We start from the raw sequence: 16,296 nt of genomic DNA on the forward strand, positions 1-16,296 counted from the left end.
CTACACCCACCTGGTGCAGCACCAGGTGGCTACAGGACCCCAAAGGCCTATTAGGCAGGCCCCTTTTAGGGTGCCTGAGAGAGTCAAACAGACTCTGAGGGAGGAGATACAGAAGATGTTGGAATAGGGGTAATTCAAGAGTCCAACAGTCCCTGGGCCTCCCCATCAGTGCTGGTGCCAAAGAAGGATGGCAGCACCAGGTTCTGTGTGGATTACAGTAAATTAAATAGTCACACAGAGTCAGATGCTTACCCCATGCCTAGGACAGATGAAGCCCTAGAGCAGCTGGGTGGGGCTAAGTATCTTATCACCATTGATCTTACCAAGAGTTACTGGCAGGTGCCCTTGATTCCCAGTGCTACAGAGAGGTCAGCCTTTGTGACTCCTTTGGGCTTGTACGAGTTCACAAAGATGCCCTTTGGGATGAAAAATGCCCCAGTGACTTTCCAGAGGCTGGTAGATCACATCCTAGCAGGAGCAGGAGGATTTTCCCTTGCTTACCTAGACGATATTGCTGTCTACAGCCATTCCTGGCAAGAGCACCTTCAGCATGTCAGGGAGGTGCCGGGCAGACTACAGAGAGCAAGGTTGACCATTAAGCCCAGCAAATGTTAGGTGGGTATGGCAGAGGTCTCCTACCTGGGATATAGAGTGGGGAGTGGTAAGAACAGGCCAGAACCTGCCAAAGTGGAAGCCATTCAAGCATGGCCTGCACCTGTTACCAAAAAGCAGGTGAGGGCATTCTTAGGGACGGCAGAGTACTACAGAAAGTTCGTCCCCAGTTATAGACCATAGCTGCTCCCCTCACAGACCTGACAAGGACAAACGGGACAGATAAGGTTGTGTGGACCCCAGCATGTGAGCAGGCATTCCAGAAGCTTAAAGATGCTTTGGGAGGATCTCCTGTGTTAGCCAGTCCAGATTACAGCAAAGAATTTGTTGTGCAGGTGGATGCTTCAAACCATGAGGGGAGGGCTCCACTTAGCCAGATTTCTTCAGAGGGAGAAGAGCACCCAGTGGTTTATCTCAGTTGTAGACTTCAACCCAGGGAGGACTGCTATGCAGCTGTAGAAAAGGAATGTCTAGTCATAGTGTGGGCACTGCAGAAACTTCAGCCTTATCTGTATGGAAGAAAATTCACTGTAGTTACAGATCACACTTCCCTAACATGGTTACACCGAGCCAGCCAGCAAAATGCCTAGTTGCCAAGATGAAGCCTAGGGTTGCAAGCATATATGTCAGTGCAGCACCACAGTGGGGTTAGCAACACCAGCACAGATGGACTCTCAAGACAGGGAATGGGGTGAGGTATACTCAGATAGACCTAATCCTCTAAAACAATGTTTCTCAAGGGTCACTTGAAAAACTAGCTTGAGTTCTTTAGGGGGGGTATGTGAAGATATATGTGAAGGCTGCCAGCCTAGCTAGATAGAATTTTGTAGATAATTCCATGTCATTGTAAATATGAATATAATCCACAGGCTTGTCCTCTTAAAATGTAAGAAAACTGTGTTAAATGATGAACTTCAAACATGTAACCACAGTGCACTCTGCTGGAAGAAAGCTGATAAGTCAAGCATTGTATAACTGATCTCAAAGCTCCTAGACATAATGTCTGGACTGAAGAATTCCTTCTATTGTTTTGAGACCAGACTTAATTTCTAGATTTTACATATATAATGTCTTTCATTGCTGTAGTTTCCTGGCCAGGTGCAAGATCAAAGAAAAACTCAGAGTTTCTGTTAGCCTGGAAACCAGAGAAGAATGATGTAATCTAAAATAGTGATGTATTATTTTTAAGACTTTCTCAGAGAGAGAGAGAATCAGGGCATTTTGCACTTGTCTTCAGAAGTGACCACTCACCAGTGCTCTGCTTTTGCTCTGTATGTAAGTTTATTTATAACTGTAATTGTTCTTAGTTAGATAGGAATTTAGTCAGATTTAATCTAGCTGTTTTCTATATTTATGTCAGACTATTCTAAAGTATTATTTTAAGCATTTTCCTGTGATTTCTGAACTCTTGACTAGCACTGTGTTGAATTGAGAAGATTTGTCTTGTGTTTTTATTATTTATTATTACATATTTTTAAACCTTTCAACTGTGGCTGTTTTGTGTAGAGATACTTTATGCTCTAGAGTGCATTGCATGTATATAGTGACACTGTACAAAGCCACTCCAAATAAGCCTTGCTGTTCATCACACTTTCTAATTGGATAATGATTTTGCACGGTAATTGGACACCCTTAGGTAGGGGCCTTTTTAGTAGCTGATAAGAGTAGTTGGTGGCAGTGATTACTATCTTTTAGCCTGGCAGAAAAGGGGGCCTAGCTGCAGAACATTTTCCAGCCTTCCCCAGGCGTGTCTGTGTGTTTGTATATAAACCAAATCTCAAAGTTTCTGTGTGTCAGCTACTTGGGCAGTGACACAAACCACTGGTTGGACAGAGAGGGCACTGGAGTTTTTGGCTTGACTACTCAGCTGAAATCTGTACCCTATAGCTGTGCCAGTAGGGGATCTTATTGGGGATCTGGAGAGAAAGGAAGAAACCAGCCCCAGACTGACTGTGATCTCTGTGTGCTCCTAAGGGAAATTGTACTTTACTGTGTGTGTATTTGTTATCCTTCCCAATGTGGATGCCCCTCACTGGTGTTAGTGGTGAGGATTGAGGCTCCTTGATTACTGGGCCAGTGCACGGGCATCACAGTTACAATAGTGTGACATGCAGAGGGACTGGCTATTGCAGTCTAACTGTGATGTACATGAAAACAGGGGCACTGCATGACCACAATGTCACAGTAATGTATGTGGGTACAGATGTTTAAATATATAATGGAATTATAGATCTCCAGTGTCACACTGACATATGACGATGGGAGGGCTGTACACCCTCAATATCATAATTATGCATGAGGATATAAGGGGGTGCATACCCCCAACATTATAATCATGCATGAGGATATGGGTGTGTGTACCCCCAATATCATAATTATGCATAAGCATATGAGGGGATGCGTACCCCTATTTTCATAGTGATGTATGAGGACACAGGAGGGCTGCATACACAAGTTTAGTCTAATATATGAAGACAGTCAGGGAATGCATACCCCCATCACTTTGATTTTTGAGAATACAGGAAGGCTGTATACCCCAGTATCACAATGGCATATAAAAATAATGATGGACTGGTGTAGGAGATATAGAGAATATCCACAATTTCACTGTGATATGAAAGGCTATAATTTAATCTTGTTTTATTGAATGGATTAGTCCTAATAAGCCTATAGCCTGTTTTCAGGTGGCACTTAAGGTGGTATTCATACTGACCAGGGGAAATTTGTCCATGGCATCAAGTAAACTGTTATTGTTGTATTTGAGCATTTCTGCCATGGAGGCTGTTGGGAGGTGAGTGTGATAATGAAGGAGAACAGTAACCCAAAGGCTGCAATGGCCGAAGTGAATTCTGTGGAGTTATATGGTTTATCAGATGGATTACTGGTACAAACAGAAGAGATTGTGATTATGGAATATGGAATTTATTATGGCTTGGATGATACTGCAGTGATGAAAGAGATGCAGCTGCACAAAATGTGAATGGTAATATTTTGTGACATGGAGATCACAATGACTCAGTGCAGAAGGAAGAGACAGAGTATATTTAAAAGGCAATGACCAAAACAATAGGGGAGAGCAGTGTCACAGAAGCAGAATTTATTGTTTTTTAGAACATCACATTGTCCAATGTTGCAATTGCTGGAAAGAATGTAGAAGGTGCTGTGGAGAAAAGACAATGAGACCTGCAACCAGTCCAGAAATCAGAGGTAAGAATTTTGTCTAAAACAGATGTCACCTCTAACAAGTATGAACTGTGGAACTAAGTAATTTCATCATTAGGATTTAAAGTACAAGATGTAAGAGTGTTAGCCAGCACACTGGCATACAGGGATAAAGACATAACTATAGCCCAGCTGACCCAGGTTCGATTAGTGGGTAAGGCATCTGAGGAGCTGGCAGGGAGGGATAGATGTGGCCATACTGAGGAGAGGCACTCATTAATGATGCTTCCCTGTGGAGAGACATGCTCCAAAGAGGGGTGCAGCCCTTGGACATGTGTAAATGAGTGGATAATAGGGGTGGGGAAAGTAAGCTACAGGTTATATCACAAAAAAATCCACTTGCTGATGGTTGATGACCAAGACCCATCAGGATGCCCTTAAAATCTGAGCGAGTCACAGTCTATATCACAGTAAGTCCGGTGGTGATGGGAGAGGCTAGCAGACCCAGTGATGCACATGTGGCACAGGGGTAATAGTACCACAGTATGAATGAAGAGTAACGACCAAAGTAAAAGAAAGATATAAGACTATTAATTCATCTCAATGCACAAAGGTTTTGTGAAGTGACGTTTCAGACTTTGTTTGGGTGAAGGATTTTTGACATTGACAAAAATGGTGAATGCTTATGGGTAATTACATCGCTTACCCATGAAGCTTCAAAGCAGGAAAATTTCTCTGTACAATGTAGAACTGCAGAAATTATGAAAGAGAAAATTGTTAAATATTTTAAGGAGAAATGCCACAGATACAAGTGAGAACTTTGCTATGTGAAAGACAGCCATGGACTGGGTCATGGGAGGTATGGCTAGCTTTTGAAGCATTGGATGGTGAAATGAAACACAGTACAGGTGAGGCATAGTATTGCCATGTGCAGTGCCTTCTCAACAAAAGGCAGATGGATCTTCTCTTCATGGAGGTTTTGCAAAGAAACCACAACAGGCTTGAGTCTGTGAAGGAGCATGTTGGCCACAGTTACTATTATACCACTAATGTGGCTCAACACAGTACAAGCAAAGCATTTTCCTAGGGTTTTGGAATTCGGACCGGAATGCAATGTCCTGGAGTTCCTTAACACTGTTGCAGTTTGCCTTAAATTGTGAATCTATTCTCATAGATATGTAGTATACTGAGTTTGATTCCATTGCAGGTGTTTGGTATGCTATGATGATGTTAGAGTGAATAAAGGCAATGTCATTCTCTTATTTATTTTTATTTATTGATTGATTTATATTTGTTTTCTAGGATGGAGCACTGATCTCCATCGGCCTGGGAGCGGTGTCTGGTCAAGTGAATTGCTCAGAGTTACTCAGTTAGGAAATGGGGGCTAAGAAAATCAAACCTTGTGCCACTGGACCACAGTAAACAGTTCATTAACAGCTCCTTAATCTCCTAAACCAATTACCAGACTAGCTCATCTTCATTACAACTTCACTCTCCAATGACTGGCACCTCCTGCAGGAAAGTTTGTGCACAGTTGGTATTGCAGTTGGAGCCATGGTGAGATAAGCAACATTATGACATTGTTAATTTGCATGCTTGGATTTTCATGGCCAGTGGTACATACTCCCACTGTTTTCTTATCTCTCACCTGTCTTGCCACACTGACTAGGCTCTGCCCATCTACCAATGCGCCTTTTGCTGCCATGCCTTTCTGGACATCCACTCCATTCCTATATTTGTGTCTTGCTGTACCATACTGTGCTTGCATTGTCAGTATCTTACATATAAACACAAAAGCCAGAAGAAGAAGCTGGATTGAACCCACTCAAAGTAATGCAGGCTGCAAATCACCACACAGTTGTAGAATGCAGAATCCACTTTATTAACTTTAGACCAAAAAAATCCAAGGATGAGCACTTTCGTCCAGAAAGATCTAGACTTCAACAGACAATTTACCCCACATAGTTACTTCCTTCTTATACAGTTCAAACAGGAAGTTACACCCAGTTATAAACTAATCAATTATGTCATTAAAAGCACAATATTTACAGTCACTGAATTTAAAAAGCAGACAAAATATACAAACTGAAAAAGTTCATGGAACACACCACCCTAAAAATATACTATATATAAGCACTACTTCATAAAATAACAATGTACAATAACTAAATATATTGAATGTGTTAAAACAATAAATATGTGTAATTAAATACTAAAAAGTACATATAGTAGAAAATGTTAAGAGAAATAAATACACTTATAATAAATACTTCATTTTGTTTAACAAAGAAATTTATTTAAAACAAGAAGGGGTGGCTATGGGGTCTGCATGTGGTGGTTTATATGCAAATATTGTAGTTAGGCAATGGGAGAAGAAATTTCTTTTTTCTTCATGTTATTTTGAGCACATCAAATTTTACACCAGGTTTTTGGATGATATGTTTGTTCTGTGGGATGTACCTGTTAATGCTATTGATGATTTTATAAATTATATTGGAACCACCACAGAATTTCTAAAGTTCACCTATACCAGAGACCTTGACAAAATTTCCTTTTTAGACGTCTTTCTGGAAAAGGATTAAGAAAATAAGAGGTTTGTTTCAAAAATCTTTAGGAAAAGCACATATTCAAACTCACTATTGCATTTTTCTAGCACACACCCAGTCACACAAAAGAAAGCAACAGTTAAGGGACAGTGTGTGCGTGCAGCCCATATGGTATCTGGTACTGATGAATGTTTAGATGAATGTGACAACTTGAAAACTATGTTTCAAAAAAGAGGCTATCCTTGTCAGTTCGTTAGTGATATAATGATTGAGGTGGTTAACAAGTTAACTTATTACAAGAGGCAAAACTGATAGAGCGCAGTACAGATTAGGTAATGAAAGACAATTTCCAGGAAGCTGAGACATAGTAAAGTTGGAAGGATTTTGATGTATTCAGACAAAGGTTTCTTTAGTAATGAGAAGAAATAGATCATAGTGCATGGAATGCTAAAAGGCTGTTAGAAAACTGGAAACACGTATGCACCAGAAAGAGCTGACCTGAATTTTTCAAGATTTTCTTTCCAATAAATGAGACAAGATTAAAACTAAAAAAAACATCAATCAAATGATTGGAGAGGAGTTCAACTTAATCCTAAATCTACTTCGAGACAGAAAGTTTGGGAACGAGAATATGATAATAAAGCCGTGGATGTACTTGAGCGGAGATGTTAAAGAGGATGGATTGATAAATGCAGGGAGAAGAACAGTCAGTTAATTGTACATTTACAAGAAATATCACCACACAGGCCAGTCGGTTAGACATGTTGTTTATTAAAGACAGTTCAAAGGTCATGGTCCTTAGGTTCATAGGTCTTTACTTGGCTAACGACCACAAGGGCCTTTTTAAGCCTTTTCCAAATCTCTGACAAGTTCCGATACCTTTGATATGTGTAAGCAGGGGCCTGGGAGATGAACCATTTGCAGGTTATCTTGTGTCCATTACAGACATAGGTGCCAAACCAGGGATGAATTTCTGGTTTCCCATCCAATTGTCCAAGTTGCACTTGAATTGGGTTAGGGAGGATCTCTGCTTCACATGGATGGGGAGCCTGTTCCATAGATAGGATAATCTCTGGGATACATACCTATCTCTCCAGCAGGTCCTAGAATGGGTAATTCTGGTGCTGTTTGTTTTGTGGATATGCTGGAGGTCCATCAGAGTGGGGTCTGTTAATGCCCTGTATACCAAGCATAGATCTCCCCTCAAAAGTCTGTAGAAGACAGAATACAGGGACAGGGCCTTGGGGCAGTCTGCAAAGGACATTTTACTTATGTCCTGTATTCTTTTAGTGAGGAACCTCTGTGGATGTTCCAGTTGTTGAATATGCCTGGTTAGATACATACAAAAGGGGGCACTGTACTCAATGATAGGTCTGATGAATAGAAGAGGCTTTAATTAGTCAGTCAGATAAACTGATAAAACTGCAAAATTTGGAGGCTGACATGAAGAAAAAGATAGATGAATATGAGGTTACTCAAAAATAACTTTTTTAAAAAAATAGTAATTAGAACACAGAGCACATAGAGAAAATCTGAGATTTTCTGCTGTACCAGAGAAACTGAAAGGAGCAGACTGTATTAATTTTATGAAGGCACAGAAAAGCAACTGGACTGGTATTCCATGGCAGAATTTGTTAATTGAAAGGGAACATCCAATGTATGCTCCAAACCTGGCCATGATAAAGCAGCTAAGACCTATATTAGTAAACATGGAATCATACCAACAGAAAGAGTTGATCCTAACACAATTGAGGTAGAATTGCAAATTATTAAAAACTGGAGACAGCAGAGTGTTTTTAGAAAATGATTACTCACAGTACACCAGGAAGAAGAAAAACAAATTCATCCCAGTAATCAGGAAATGTTGAGAGGCAGGTGTAAGATTCAAGCTGCTGTATCCATTTGTCTTCAAAGTGTTTTTTCCTTAAGGATCAAAGTCATTTTTTGATACAGAGCAGGCTAAGGAGGAAATAAAAAAGTTTTCCAACAAAAGGTGAGTCAGCAAGCAGAAAGGGACTTTGCTTCTCATTCTTCTAATGATAAAGTTCACAGAGAGACTTTGCCAGTGAAACATTTTCCAATGATCCAAAGGAAAATGCTTCACAGACAGAAAAAACACATACGTTGACTAGAAGAACCAGCAGTACCATAAACTTGAACCAGAGTTTGGTGTTGGAAGATGGAGATAAACAGGAAGAAGACCAGCAATTCTGAAATTCATGAATAAATGGAAGACTATAAAGCATGTTACCACATTTGTGAAATATGGGTTTTCAATAAAAAGTGGTTGGGAAACACTGGACATTTGTTGACTTTTTTAAACTTATGGGTGGTATATACAGAATATACCCCATTTTTTATGACTGATGTTTAGAAAGACACTAAAATGGGAAACACTAAGCAAAACAATTTTATTAGTATTTATATAAAACATTTCATTATATAAATGTCATGTTATATACAATAAACAGTTTGGTGTACTGTGCAGTCAGGGTATTTTAAATGTGGGGGAGGGGTATTTTATGTGACTATTGTATGTGTTAAAAATATTAAAGTAAAAAGTACTTTTTAGTTGTAAGAAATACAGGTTGTACAGTACAACAACAGAGAAAAAATGATGGAGAAAAGAAAGTTTAATTTTCATATGCCATGATCTTGGGCTGCTGGGGTGTGGCTGGGGTGCAAAATTGCACTCATTATACTATATGCAGAATTATATATTTTCTCTTTTTATTTTACAATAGTGAATGTCTAGAATACTATCTTTGGCTTAAGCTGTTTCCATGTGTTTTTGTAAGCATATAGGCTTTAAAAATAAGACAAAATGATGAAAACCATGATAATGCTAAGCTTTTTATAAGTGTAAAGATATTAGCATGTTTGTTTTCCACTGGCAAATGTTCAGTGGAGTCAAGATGTCAACAGCTGAGGGCAGCTGTGCATTCTTTTCTGAGTGAAATTTGCAAAGACTCATTGCTGTGTACATGTCCATGGAGACAAGCTGTCTGCAGGTCCAAGCAGTTAATCTTCAGAATTTTGCTTATACTTTGCTGAGAGAAATATAAAATCTAAAGGTAGAATAGCAAGCAATTCAGTGAAAAAACTGAGTTTGAAACAATGGGAAGTGAATAAGAGGTAACCGCCTTCCCAGCAGTCTTAATAGTTTAATGGAAATAATAGAACAATGTACAATTTTGTTTTATTTAAAGATAGAGCACATTTTCTTAAAGCTAAAAGTTAATGTTTTCTGAAAATATACAAGCTATTTATCATGGGTCTACTGTAATTAAATGAAAGTGGAATCTGTCGAATACGAATCTGTCGACACATAAACAGCAAAATGTGATAACGTCGAACACGCAAAACCGCAAAATTTAAACATCAAAACTTCAATATTTGGCCAACCGCACCGCCTGTAACATACTACCTACTCAAACACAACAACAAAAAACACATACGTACACTAACCAAAACTCTACTACTAACCCTAAATTAAAGCACCAAAACCCCACTTGTAACCATACACTAAACCCCACATACACAACTATCTATGCACTACCCTTAACCCCTCCCTAACCCTAAGGTCCATAACTACCGCACACTTACCCTACAGAACTATACCCACACAAAGTAAATATTCCACACTCATACACTTAACAAAACCCTACACTACACCTTACATACATTACCTATCTATGCACTTACCTTAACCCGCACCTTAACCCTAAGGTCCGTAACTATCGCACACTTACCTTACAGAGCTATACCCTAGCTATACGCAGACAGGCCAACTATGACAATTCAACATTTCCTATTTCGCTATTTAGTGCGATCGCCATTTCCGCATTTTGCTGTTTATGTGTCGACAGATTGGTATTCGATGGATTCTGCTTTTGTTTAATTAAAGTAGACCCATTTATCATATCTGGGAGGGGAAGACAGATAAGAAATGAACAAACAGCAGTCACTGTAAATTGGAGTACAGGCTGTAGCATGCACTATAGCATGGGTAACGTTTAAATTTTAGGTCAGACAATGTCTGTAGTTGGAACCATCAACTCATGACAATTGTTTCCTCCTGGATGGTTAAACTTCATGTTTTGAAGATGTGCATAGTTTTGTGTGTTTGTTCCAAGTTAATAGGAGATGGCAGTGTTTTGCATTCAGTTTTTTGTTTAAGGGTTTTCATTGAAAGAAAAAGTCTTGAAAATGTGACATAGGTTCAAATGGAGATGAGAAGAAACAACTGTGTAAAAGACAAGCCTGCAAAACAGTATATATGCATGTAACACAAAAGTTGCAAATATACATTAAAAAAAATTGTCATGTATAATAGGTGGGAACAATAACTTTTTATCATGATGACTATGCTATCCACATTATCCTGGAATGTGAATGGCCTTACAGGTGTAGATAAAAAGGAAAGAGTACTGAATTATATAAAGAAATGCAAAGTGCAAACAGCGATGCAGCAGGAGATACATTTGGAATGAAATGAGCATGTGAATTTGACAAGAACAGGATTTCAGAATGGATATTCAACAGAATATTCAGGACAGAGGAAAACAGGAGTAATTATATTAATTGCTAGAATGCTCTAATAGTAATAGATGAGGGAAAAAGACAAACATGGTACATTTGTGGTAGTAAGGACCTATTGGCAAGGGAGGAGGATTACAATGGCATGTATTTATATTCCACCGAAAATTGCTATTATTGAACTTAAGAAAATTTGGGGAAAAATAATCATCTTTCAGCAGTTAATATTATTTATAGGTAGAAAATGAAATTTGATTTTCAATAGTGAGGATGTATCAGGGAGACCTAGAGGGAACAATATAACAAAAGAAAGTAGCTTTCTGAAGAAATTTATGAAAATATTTGGTATGGAAGATGTGAATTTAGTAGTAGAAACTTTGATAGAATTTACATATTATTCCCCAAGGTAAAATAATTAACCTAGACTAGATATAAATTATATTTTACAGGAATGTGTGCATGAAATTGAAAGCTTTGACACATATCCAATAATTATTTCTGATCATACACCAATAAACCTAAGATAAAAATGCAGGGTCATGATATAAAAATAAGACACTGGTGCTTTCCCACCTACCTATTATAAAGAGAGGACTTTAAGGAATGGGTAATGTAAATTATTTGAGAGTTGTTTGGGAAAATAGAAATATCTTCAGAAGTTATAGCTAGTGACCGAGATAAAATGAAAATGTTGTTTAAAATAGGGCTTAAAAAGAAGTAATAGAAATTACTTTGAGGGGCTAACAAAGGTTAAAGTATTGCAGAAAAAGGGGAATCTCACAGAACAAGTAGCAAATGCAGATTGATGAAGAAAAAGTAAGGGAGTATCTGGATAATATGCCTGAGTTGAGAAAGATTGTAGGTAAGCAACTGTTGATAACTCCAGAACAAAAAAACTTTTAGCACAATGACTTAGGCAACAGAACATTGAAAGGGTTGTCACCAAACTTAGGGAGCCTATAACAAGAAAAAATAACCAGACATCCTGTTTTAGAGATATTCCAGAAATGTTATGAATATTTGTATAAAGTAGAGAAATGTGGAAATCAAGAAATAGTGCAAATGGAAGTATTTATGGAAGACAAGGCTCAACAGCTAACAGTTAGGATAGGAGGTAATGAGATACAAACAGTGATATATAATCAATCATCAGGAAAGTTTGAAGAAACAGATAGTATTCCTGTGGAAGTTTAGAAATTAGGATGGAAGAAAATGATAAAGATCTGGAAGATTTTGTTTAATGCTATTTTAAAATGAGGGGAAGCACCAACATCTTGGAAGAAATCTGTGGTGGCTGTGTTACCTAAAGATGGCAAAGGCCCTTCAGATCCAGCTTCACATATGCTCATTTCAATTTTAAACCATGATTATAAAGTGTTTATGTCTATACTTGCTAAAAGAATTGCAAAGTTGTTGCCAAAGTTGTTAGATATGGATCAGTGTGGTTTTGTAGGGGGGGGGGAATAAACATTTGAAAACATTACCAGAACAATGATGATCCAGAGGAAAGAAGAATGTGAGAAAATAGCTCTGTTGGTAGGTCTTCATGCAGAGAAAGCATTTTCCAGTGTAAGCTGGGATTTTGCAAGCAGGGCAGTGCTGGAAGTATTTGCATTCCCTGATACAATAATAAGGTGAATTAGGAGGATATATGAAGGATGGGAGGCAAGAATTAAAATGGAAGGCTTCCTCTCTGACAAATTTCATTTAAACAGAGGAACCAGGCAGTGGTGTCCTCTTTCCCCTTTCTTATTCGCCTTTTATTTAGAGCCATTGGCAAAGAAAATAAGGGATACAGAAATACAATGATATAATTGATATGGTAATCAAGAAAAGTTGGCTTTATTTGGAGATGTTATTATTTTGCACCTGATAAATCCAGAAAAGGACATCTCACTGTTGTGGACACATTTTGAGATAGTTTCAATTCTTTTTGGGAAATAAAATTAATGAAGATAAAACAAAGGCTATATCTGTAAATGATGTACCCCCACATGAACTAGTTCAGCAATACCCATATTTATGGAAACACGATAAGATGAAATATTTAAGAGTATGGATTAAAATGCTTCTGTTATGGCAGTTTAGGATATGTGGGAAGAGATTAAATAAAAGATAATACAAAAATTGAGAAACTGGAAACTTTTGTTATGGATATGGATAGCAAGATATAAGCAGTGAAAATATTGTTCATCCCTTTAGTCTTGTATATGGGTCAGGTATACTTTTACCAACTTGAGGAGAAGTTGACAACAATAACTAATAAAGAAGTGAAGGAATTTATCAGGGAGGGAAAGAGGGCAAAAGTTAAGTTGGATAAGTTGATCTTTCCACTAGAACTAGGTGGTTTAGGTTTATCTGATTTGAAGGGCTATTTTAGAGCTACAAAGTTAAGGCTCATATACATAACACAAGCAGAAGGTTATAATTCAAAGAGGAAAGGGAAGATGAGGAAGCAAGAGGGAAGTTCAAGAAATACAGAGGGGGGATTTTGACTGTATATCCTTAAGGAGAATAATAACTGTACAGAATATTATATTCTTAAAGTAGCAGAAAGTTACCCAAGAACTAAGCCAATTAAAGAATGGAGAAAAGAGATTTTGCCACTAGGGATAACTACAAGTAGGGTACATAAATTAGGCAAGAGGGGCTGGAATTTACTGCAGAAACCTGGCAAAGGAACCAAGATACTGGGAGCAAATAATTCAAGCAGGAAATGTAATAGAGTGCGATGAGGCCATGAAGATGTTTGGAATGCAGGCTAGAGACTGTCTTCCCTACCAGGGTTTGATATCAGAGTACAGGCAAAGAGAAAGGGTTAGGGGGATTTCACTTAAAATACCTGTTTTGGTAGAATTTTTAGTTGACTCTAGAACAGAAGCAACTCTGAAAAAGGGATAATTAGAACATCATATAAAATATTGCATGATAAGTATTAAAAATCAATTGGAGGAGGTTAGAAAAGATTGGGAAGTGAGACTGGAAAAGCAATTCTCAAGAAAACAATGGGAATATATATATATGTATGGCTTCCAAGTATATAACCAAATCCGGAAGGTTTAGGATATTTGCTTGGAAGTGTTTGCATAGGTAGATAGCAAGTATTGGAGGTGTGATAGAGAAGAAAGAGGTAACTAGGAACATATGTTTCTGGGAGTGTAATGGGTTGGCAGGTTCTAAAAGTTTCCTACAGAGTATTATATCAGAAATATTGGGTGAGCAAATGGCTGTAAGCAAGGAAATTATTCTTTTGAGCTGGGATACAGGATCTGAATTACCTAGACATAGTAAGGCCTTAATACGTTTAATTCTGTTGGCTGCCAAAAAAGCAATTACAAGAACATGAAAACCAAAGTCTACACCAACTATATATGAGGTATTGAATATTATAAATGAGATATAAGAACTGGAAGAGGGATCTTTAGAAAAGGGAAGGCATAAATTACATACAAGTGACTGGAAATGGTGAGAACAACACATGCATAATAATGCTCAGGAGGAGTGAGGTTTAATGGAAGGCAGGAATTCAGCAAGGTTTGTAATGTTGGACTGATGATAATAGCAAATAAAATATATGTGCCCCAGGATTCATGAAGCTCAGCACAACGTCAGCGTTAGGCTTGTGCCAACCGTGCGGCATGCAGATGGTGCAGTAGCGCCATACGCATATTAATGAAGGTGTGCTGCCGCCACATCCATGTGCACAGGAAACATGCGTGAGTGCATGGGGCGTGTCGAAGCACCGCACGGAGGCGTGCACATGTCAGCTGTTTACATGCAACCTAAAATGCTGAATATTGCAGCCTGTCTGTAATAGTAATCACACCTGTCAGTGTCCGCGGAGACTGAAACGTATGCAAAGCATGCAAGACAGTTCTTGCGAACACAAAAATAAGAAGCAAACCCAAATGCACGTAGCCGAATACTGAGTCCCCATCCCTCGAACAAATGACATTTAAAACCCCGTGCCCGTATTCTAATGCAGTGTTGATAGTTATACCAAGTGTAAGCAAAACACATTGTGTTAGCATGCTGCCAATAGCTAAGTCTAGCTCAATGATCAGGGTTACCACCTGTCCCACATTGTGAGGGACAGTACCCATCTGGGCAGTTGTGTCCATACCAAAACCATTATAAATGTAAAATATCCTGCGACTGTATAACATAATTATGTCCCACATCTCATGTAATAGTCACATGCAATAGTTATTTCCATATGTAACATACCTACATGTTACAAGAAATAGAATAAGCAAGTAAATGAAACAGAAGAAGCATCTAAACTGCTACAACAATAAGCTTACATTTAGGCATAAAACAAAAGTACTATCCGTTGTACTGACCGTGGGTATGTGTTGGCCTGTAAAATCTGATGTGTGTCCAGAATATATCCCATCCTGGCCATATGAAAAGGTGGCAACCCTACCAATGGTCAGAGCATTCGGCCAAAATCTGTCCATTTGTGGTCCAAGCTGTCCTTGTCAGGATGGGTCAAAGATGAACGGGTATTACCCGGGTCTACCTACCATGTCATGAAAGATAAGTATTTGCGTGTACCTATGTACGTGATGTACAGCATGTGGAAGGTGAAAAATGCTAGGGTAGTCCTCACAACCATACAGGTACCAGAGATATGTAGTGTATGCAATGTATTCCCTTGACTGTGCCATGGGCCATCAACCAGAGAAGGGATGGGTGGAGTGTGTGGAATATGGGTGTGTGGGGGAAGGGTAATGTAATAATCCGCAAAGGGGAGACTGTGTTGGATGCACAATAGGTGAACTGGAGGTGTATGAGGGAGCAGTGGGTGAATCAGAAAGAAACTCAAAGAACAAACATACAACCTGACAGGCCATACTGTAGAACACAATCACACAAACCTATGAATATTAAAATGTGCGATACACATGTACAGAAACGTCACCGGCACATACCCACATAATGGCCTGGATGGAACTGAGCCATCCAACTACAACACACCTGGATGCATAATTGAATACCCATCATCCCCTCTACAGCAGACAACCCTCCTCCCCATTCCTGAACGTCCACCAAATCCAGCCATACTCGGGCTGCTGGCTTGGCGCAGCCATATCTGCACATAGTGACCACTACTCATATCTAGTAGGCAGTGTCACCCTAGGCAGTGTCAGGATTGCAAACTATGTATCCCTTGCATGTAAAACCCTATCATATTTTCATAAATCCAAAAAAAACGAAGGTTATTGGCTTGTTCAATTTTTGGATATCCCTCATGGGATAAGTATCCTGTGTAAACATCACACTTGGTATCACGAAACGATGTCCAGTCCTGTAGACATCTGGACACAAGTTGTATGTGCAGTAGTGGTTAACAAGACTGCTCAGGCTCCTGCTGGTCATGCAGAACCTACTAGCCGGGATCAAGCACCTGCCCGTGATGCACGGCTCCCCACAT

The sequence above is a fragment of the Protopterus annectens genome, chromosome 5.part0, assembly GCF_019279795.1.
Source record: "Protopterus annectens isolate FY-2018-M chromosome 5.part0, PAN1.0, whole genome shotgun sequence".
NCBI classification, from domain to species: domain Eukaryota; kingdom Metazoa; phylum Chordata; order Ceratodontiformes; family Protopteridae; genus Protopterus; species Protopterus annectens.